Raw genomic sequence first — 9,310 nt, 5'->3', positions numbered from 1 at the left:
GCTGATCGACTCACAGAGGAGATGTCCTGAGTTTGATTCCCAGGAGCCACATGGTAGAAGGAATAACTAACCGCAAGTTGTTCCTTGATCTCCACATAAGCAATGTGGCATGGGCACGTGCACACACACAAATACACACACACACACACACACACACACACACGTGTGTGTGTGTGTGTGTGTATAATATATATATAAATTTAAGCCAATTAATTAGGCTCATAAAATTTCAAATATCATAAGAAATCTGAAGACAAAAGCTAGGAGGGAACCTCAGGAGCCTTGCTATGCCTTTTGGATACACTTATATTGATAAGATTTTTCTGGAAAGGAAAGCTAGTAAAGAACCATTTTTAGCCTATATGTTACACATTAAAAGAAAGAAAAAAAAGGGAAAGAAAGCAAAAAACAATTTTTAATTTTTTTTTTAATTTTTATTTTTTTGTGGAGGGGTAGGCGGAATCTCTTTTTTTTTTTAAAAAAAAACAGAATCTCAACATATAGCCCTAATTGGCCTGGACTGGCTTCAGAACCCTAAAAACTGAGATCAAAGCTAAGTGTCACTATATCTGGTTAAAATCTCTGTTTAAAATCTCCTATGTCCTTTCCATTGATTGGCAGCCCACTCTGTCTCAGATCTTTGTGTCCTTCCTGGGTTTTTTTGTTGTTGGTAGTGGTAGTTTTGGTTTTGCTGCTGGGGTGTTTTACCAGAGCTTCACACAATTAGTGACTGATTTTTTTTTCTTTTTCAGCAAAGGTTGTCCTTATGTTACCCAGGCTGTCCTGAGGCCCCAGACTAATGCAACACTTATATTCCAACCTCCAAAGCTTGCCTGGCCCACTGCACTAATTTTTGGCCATTCCATTCTATTTTTTCCTCTCCTGGGAACATTAAAATTTGATCCACTTGGCCTTTAGTTTTGTGCAGGGTGAAAAGTATGGGTCTATTTACATTTTTCTACATGTAGACATCCAGTTAGACCAGCACAATTTGTTGAAGATGCTATCTTTTTTCCATTGTGTGGCTTTGGCATCTTTGTCAAAAATCAGGTGTCCGTAGGTGTAGGGGTTTATTTCTGGGTCTTCAATTTGATTCCATTGATCCACCAGCCTAATTCTATGCCAGGACCATGCAGTTTTTATTACTGTTCTCTATAGTACAGCTTGACATCAGGGATGGAGATACCTCCAGAAGATCTTTTATTGTAGAGGATTGTTTTAGCTATTCTGGGTTACACCAACCCTGGGTATATCCCCAAAAGATACCCACCATTCAACAAGGACATTTACTCAGCTATGTTCATAACAGCTTTATTTTATAATAGCCAGAATCTGGAAACAACCTAGATGTCCCTCAACTGAGGAACGGATGCAGAAACTGTGGCACATTTACACAATGGAATACTACTCAACTATTAAAAGCAAGGAAATCATGAAATTTGCAAGCAAATGGATGGAACTAGAAAAGATCATCCTGAGGGAGGTAACCCAGAAACAGAAAGACAGCCATGGTGTACACTCACTTATAAGCAGGTATTAGCCATATAATATAGGATAGCAATACTAAAATCTACAGACCTAAAGAAGCTAAACACTAAGGAGGACCCTAGGGAGGATGCTTAAATCTCATTCAGAAGGACAAACAGGATAGAACACCAGAAGTGATAGAAGAGAGGAAACAGGATGCGAGCCTACTATAGAGGATCCTCTGAAAGGCTGCACCCAACAGGGGGTCTAAGCACATGCTGAGACTCACAGCCAAACTTTGGGCAGAGAACAAGAGTCTTATGGAACAAGAGGGGGAGAGAATAGAAGGACATGGAGGGGACAGGAGCCCCACAAGGAGACCAATAAGCTAAAAAAATCTGAGCCCAGGGGGTCCTGCAGAGACTGATGCACTAACCAAGAACCATGCAGGGAGAGAACCTAGACCCCTTGCTCAGGTGTAGCCAATTGGTAGCTCAGTCTCCGTGTGGGTGCACGAGTAAGGCGAGCAGGGGCTACCTCTGTCATGAACTCGACTGCCTGCTCTCTGATCACTTGCCCTTGGTGATGTGATCTGCCAGGCCACAGAGGAAGAGGATCCAGGCAGTCCTGATGAGACTTGATAAGCTATGGACAGATGGCAGAGAACTGCCCCTTTCAGTGGACTAGAAGAAGGGGATAGGGAGAAAGGGGGCTTCAATTGGGATATATAATGAATAAATTGTGAAAAAAATTTTTTAAATCATTTTGTAAATTTTTGTGGCATGAAACTTAGCTAAAAATCATATATTATATGTACGTTATGAGTAAAACACAATGCCCACAAATCATGATATATTTTGGGGGGATAAAATTTAGAATTCATATATTTTTAATTGAGATAAACAAAACTGGAACTTAGGACCAGTTTGCACTTAAACCTGCTGACTAGTGATGAAGCTGGGTGTGGAGGTCAGCCTAGGCAACACAGAAAGTACCAGGCTAACTTGGGTTCCACAAGACTCTGCCAAAAATACAAAACAAGGACTAGTGAGGCTCAGCTGGTGAAGTACTTGCTTAGCATCCACTAACCAACCAGTCCTTTTGAGTTATCGTCATTCCTTATTTGTGTTAATGAGGCTATAACCTTTACCTAAATTCCTTATCATATAAGGCCATCTACCTTTCCCAAATATTTTTGTTCATGAAATATTTCATTTCCTTATTTTATAATATTTATATTATGTTCTTTTTTATATTATTTTACATAAGACAGTATTATATGTTATATATTTTATATTCTATTTATTTTTGAGACAGAATTTGCCTATGGATGGGATTACAGATGTGTTACTACTATACCAAGAAATATTTTTATTTTCAGTCTTTCTTATGAGCAGAGAGTTTTTCTATCTTGTTCATTGCTGTATCCCAATGCAAAAATCAATGCCCAAAATAAGATGGCATCAGTATTTATTGAGTCTAATTTTTGCCCTGAAATTTTCTACATAGAGTGGTTTCAACATGTAGAGTCTCCAATTATTCACAGAAAACAATTAATTTTCTTTTGGCCAGGGCCTTTGAATTTTGTTCCTTCTACTTTTGGTGGTGGTGGTAGTGCTCCTCAGTTCTGAAATGAAAGGTGCCCTCTTTGTGCCAGTTATCCCTAGACACTGGAAATATGAAGTTTAGAAAAACACTTTCTACTGTAACCAGTTCCCATGTCACACAGCCAAGACAGCCAATGACAAATGTAGTTAAGTATCCAGAGAAACTAAATCTACTGAGGAAATTCAAAATGATTCAGCCACTTTCAGAATCAGCATGACAACTCCTCAAACAAACATGGATGCTGGCATTTTCAGGAATTCTAGATATTAACCTAAAGGATGAGGAAATTTATATCTATGCTAAAGTTTGCCCTTGGACATTTAGAGAAGCTTTATTCTTTACAGCTCCAAGTAGAAACAACGCAGGTATCCTTTGTGTTATGAACACAGAAAGTATGATCTAGTTGTACAACAGAGTAGTGTCTGTATTAACAAGAAATGATGTTACTTACAAGACTGTGTGGATAAGCTTTAGAAACACAAGAAGCCAGTAACAAAATCCCATGTATTATATGGAACTATTTATGTCAAATGTTCAGAATATGTAAATGTATATACATGTGTGTAAATGGAAAAAGAGAGTAAATTAGCAAATTAATGGTTCTTCTGCACTAGAGGCATATAAGAGGTTTGGCGGAGATAATAAATTTTTTTAAGTTGGATTTGGAATGTAGAAATACATGTCTGTAAATTCATTAAGATCCACAAATTGTGAATTACATTCCAATAAATCTGTTAAAAATAGACAAGTGACCAAAACTTGTGAAAAATAGCAGGTCTGCCATCTCTAACCACCTGCTAAGACCCACACTATTTTCCCCTCAGAGAAGTCTTGCTTCTGGGCCACTGCTCCATTTGCCTAGAGTGCTTACTTGGTAGCTGCTTGTTTATATCAGTAACCTACTATTGTCAGTTCTGCTTCCTACCAAACAAAATGTTCCTTGAGAGGAATGTCCCCCCTGTGCCATAACAATCACAATAGACTTTAGTAACGAAGAATTAAAGAACATGGCAACATAATTAGATTAACATCAAGATAAAAGGAAGGGATTTGTTTTGTTTTGGGATAGAAAAAGTTGTAAAAATTTCAATTAGCTGTGTAGAGGAAAATCTAAGCATACGGCATAAAAATAATGACTGCTGGGATAATGCAGAGGAGACTGGCAGACAGCCCAAAGGTCTAGTGTGTAGGTTCTGAGCATGAAGAGATCAAGGTGGCTGGGTGGCACCTGTGCTGCTGAGCTAACTAAAGACCACTGCATGAAACGGAGGCTTACCAACATTTTCTAAACATTGGCAACAGAGTTTGTACAAGACAACAAAAAGCTGGGGAAATTGTTGAGGGTTGTTCTGGTGCATTCAGATGTTAAATTCTGGGCAGTCTGGATCTAGTTGCAGCCCTTATAGGCACAGGTCTTTGCTGTGTGAACTTTGCTCCCCAATTATCTCTGATTGGTTAAATAAAAGAGGCTGGGCGGCCTGTAACTGGGCAGAAGAGAGGTAGGAGCAATGTCAGTTCTTGGGCTTGGGGTCTCAGGTAGGGACCACAAGGCTGGGAGGGCAGAGGAGGGATGAAGAAGGCCCATGAGCACACAGCCATGAGGGCAGGCCTAATGGAGCAGAAGCAGCCCAAACAGGAACAACATGACAAGTGTGGCTAGGAGGCAGGCAGACTAGCTTAGAAAATCAGTTAAAATCGCATCTGGGCAGTTTCTGGGCTAAAGCTTGTTAAGTAAGTCAATAGGCCTTTGTCTCAATTATTGGGTCATAGAAAAGCCCTCTAGAATCAATAAATACTCAACAACAAAGGATCTCAAGAAATGTTGAGAGGGACAAAAATGGGCAGTGGATAATACAAACAGTAGAGCTCTATAATGAAGGTATAGGGGTTGGTACATGGCCCTGGGTTCAGTCTCGAACACCACTTGAAAGTGATGGTATGTGAGCTGTAATCCCAGTATGCAGGAGATGAAGAGAGGAGGAAGATCAGAAGTTCAAAATTATCTTCAGCTCCATATTCAGTTTAATGCCAGTCTACATAAACCCCATCTAAAATAATAAAAATAATAAATAAAATCTAAAATTAAAAATTAAAAACACAAAATAAAAAAGGTATAGGCAAAGCCTTTGTAGTATAGAAACTATTTTCTTGAGAGTCACAGAATAGACTGATAAGTTTCAGGGTTGTTTTAACAGAGCCTCTATGTCACTGACCACAGTTCTTTTCAGTTTTTGTAGAACAATCATTGGTCTGCAGTATGTTTATAATTCCACTTAAAATGTCAAGGAATGTCCACCAATTTCTGCTGATATTTACTGTCTTTTGTGTTGTATCATCATAAACTTTGCATTGCAACATCAACATCAAAGTTTTCCTTGGTAATCTTATGGCACCACAATCACTGTCTTGAAACATTTTCTCATAGCCAGAAAAGGTCAAAATAGCTCACAAAACCATGTTAATAATGGTAGAAAGACATATCACAGAGAAGCACAAAAACAGATTTTTACAGTTTACTGCAGTTGTGGCGACACAAAATAACATACTGTTTTTATTCTCTGACCAGGGCAGTACAGCCATAAGAATAGAATTACTGTCACTGACATTTGATGTGGGCTTCCTGCATGCATGAAAGGGTTTTTCAGAGATCAACATGGCCAGATTCAACAATGTCAGCATTCTGATTCCTGAGCCCACATCCTAACCACGTCTTGGTTATTTTTCTATTGCATGGCAAAGCACCATGACTACAGTAATTCGTAGGGGGAAAAAGAGTTTATTTGGGGCTTACGTTTCATAGGGTCAGTCCCTAACCATCATGATGGCAGAGAGCTTGGTGGCAGGCAGACAGGCATGGCACTAGAGCAGTAGCTGAGAGTTTACTTTCTTATCCATAAGCGTGAGGACAGAGCACTGACTGGGAATTCTGTGAGCTTTTGAATTCTGGAAGCCCACCCTCAGGGACACACCTCCTAATCATTTAAAATGGTTCTACCAGCTGGGGAACAGGCATTAAAATATGTGAACCTAAGGGGCCATTTTTATTCAAACTACCGTATTCCACTCCCTGACCCCCATAGGCCTGTGGCCATTTCATAATGCAAAATGCACTCAGTCCAACTTCAATGCCCCCCAGTCTTTCACAGTCTCAATATTCTCTCCAAGTCAAAGTCTCTTCTAAGATTCAAGGCAATCTCTTAATTGTAACCCAAAATCAAAAACTCAAAATCAAAAAACAAATTACATACTTCCAACATACAATGGCACATTATATACATTACCATCACAAAAGGTGGGATTAGGGCTCAGTGAGAAAATACAGGACCAATGTAAGATCCAAATTCAGTAGGGCAAACTCTAAGTCCATGTAGCACCATGTCTCATGTCAAATGACTTAGACTCTTCCAACTTTACTGACCACAACACGCTTCTTTCTCTTGGGCTGGTTCCACTTTCTATTTACAGTTATCTCTTTGGCAGACATCCCACATCACCAACATCTTGGGGTCTCCAACACAATCCAGGCTTCATTTTCACAGCCTCATGGCCTCTCTGACTCCATGAAGGGACTCCTTAGAGCAGATCTCCCGCACCACAGAGGAAGATTCTACAACCTCTTTATACCTGTATCCTTATGCAAAGCCAGAACTGCCACCTAGGCTGCCAAGTTCAGCCGCCTCTTGGGATGGAGCCTGGCTCTCTTCTTGAATTATTTTGCATGAGCGTTGATTTGATGTTGCTTTTTAGGACCAAAAAATCCTTCAGGCCTTTTCCTTTCACAAATTGCAGGATTAGTTACGTGAGGTCCTGCCCTAAGGTGACTATTCCCTTTATTCCATTTCATATCAGGCCTTTCCTCACCTTGTTCAGCATGCCTGGGCTGCAGCATTAAACTTCCTGGTGCTCAGATTTTACATTTTGCATTTCTTTTTGCTTTGCAAGCTCCTTTTCACCATAATCTGTATAAGAATGATTACTGATAAGCAAGTAGAAGAGTCAGTATTGGCTGTCTTGAAATCTACTCTGCCGACTAAATTGATCCGTTGGTTTTCAGTTTTGCCTGAGGCGAGATTTTGGAACAAAGGCGGCCACATTCTTCGCCAAAGTATCACCAGAACGTCTCTAGCCCTGTTGCTAATATCGTTCTCCCCTGAAATTTCTTGAGCTGGGCCCCCACAGCCTATTGTGTTCATCACTATTCTCTTCCAAGCTCCCCCTCCTTTGCCTCTCCCTCCTCCTCCTCCTCCTACTAGGATGGGCCCTTAAGCCCCCTAGAGTATTCAACAACCATTTTCTAGTTCAAAGACCCAAAGTTTTCTACATTCCTCCAATATCAGCACTGTCAGGCATGTCACAGCAACAGTGCACTCCCTGGTACTAACTTGTGTCTTAGTTACTTTTCTGTTGCTATGATCAAGGCAACTTAGAAGAAAAAAAGAGTTTATTTTGGGCTTACAGTTTCAGAGTACATGACCATCATGGCAGAGAGCATGGCAGTAGGCAGGCAAGGTTCCGGAGCAGTAGCTGAAAACCTGCGTCCTTACCTACAAACACGAGGCAGAAAGAGCTAACTGGGAATGGTGTGAACTTTTGAAACTTGAAAAACTACCCTCAGTGACAGGCTTCCTCCAACAAGGCTATATCTCCTCATCATTCTCAAATACTGCCACCAATTGGGAACCAAGCAATCAAATATGTGAATCTATGGGGGCCATCCTCATTCAAATCACCTCACTGCACTTCTGCCTGATAATTCCCTGCACTGCCAGTTGATTACACACACACACACACACACACACACACAATCTCCTAATAGCAGTAAAGTCACTAGAAATTATAATGAACTAATATTCTGTATGAAAATACTGAGAATAACTGCATTATTAAACTAATGTACTAGAAACTGGCCTAAAAAATATTGTTCTTTACCCAGTGTTCTGAAGACTATCAGTTAACATCTGTGGTTTTGCATCAATTCTTTGCAATGCATTGAATACCCTGCTAGCCTACAGAATAATAAATACCATTTATTCTTTAAGATACAGTCCATTTACCAGACATGGCAGCTCACTGTTGTAATCCCATCATTTGGGAGGCCAAAGCAGGATTGCTTCAAGTTAGTCTAAGCCTCATATTGAGTACATACTCCAAGTCCATTTCACAGAGTGAAATTATGTCTCAAAAAGCCAAAACAATAACAAATATACATACTTGTATCACTTCCTATAGAGAGACTTCTCAATTCATTCAAGCAGAATTAGTTACAGCTTTGGCTAGATTTTCATTTATTTTGCTTATATACCCCTTTATACCATCTGTGAATGTTCACTGTAGGACAAAAACCACTGTAAGTACTTTAAACAGAAGGAGATTTAACACTGTGCCAGGGGTGTGTCTGGGACTCAGGAAGTGATTTTAATAATACTGTAGAGCTGGCCATCTTAAAACAAGAGTATACTTCACAGCTGTGATTCAGGAAGCCCAGATTGGAAGGTTGGTCACACCTTAGCTAAAATGGCCTCCTCATACTCAGGACTGGCAAACAGACCTGGGCTGCAGCTGTGGAATAACCACTGTCCTCTATATCATGCCAACAGCAAATAATCAGAAACAGAATAATTAGTCCTTCAGAATTACATATGAGTATATCAAATCAGTAGACCCTAATTCATATCCAAATTCCTATCTAAAAAAGAATGTAGGAAACCTTAGTTTGATATCTTTTAGCCTTTTGCAAATAGCAAGGCTTGAGGAAAGGAGGAACTGGAACCTAAGTTAGCCAGTCCTGGTTACTGGCCATGGTGCCTTGTGGAATATATTTTGATCTCTGTTCTTTCACCAGAGGCTGGCAAAGGAGAGCAACAATTTCTGATTTGACTTGATCTCAGATACTTAGACAAACACAGTACCAAAAGATATTTTCAGAATAAGCAGTTTCTTTAAAATCTCTCATGTGAGTTGCTACTGAATTCAAAGAAAAAGCTAGGGCATTCTTGGCCTGTTATTGGCTTGACACACACGTTTCCTGAGCAGCATGTACATGAACCTAAAAAAAGGGTGGATTATGGCCTGGGGTAAGAGTGGGAAATATTTATCTAACTCAGTTGTTTTTCCAATGAGAATTATGACAACAAACCACATTCTTTTTTTTTTCTTTATTAATTACACTTTATTCAGTTAGTATCCCCCCTGTGGTTTTCTCCCTCCTCCTGTCCCAATCCCTCCCTTCCTCCCT

Source organism: Meriones unguiculatus, chromosome 14 (genome assembly GCF_030254825.1).
Source record: "Meriones unguiculatus strain TT.TT164.6M chromosome 14, Bangor_MerUng_6.1, whole genome shotgun sequence".
Classification (NCBI taxonomy): domain Eukaryota; kingdom Metazoa; phylum Chordata; class Mammalia; order Rodentia; family Muridae; genus Meriones; species Meriones unguiculatus.
The sequence above is the reverse complement of the archived record's forward strand: the minus strand, read 5'-3'. Positions refer to the sequence as shown.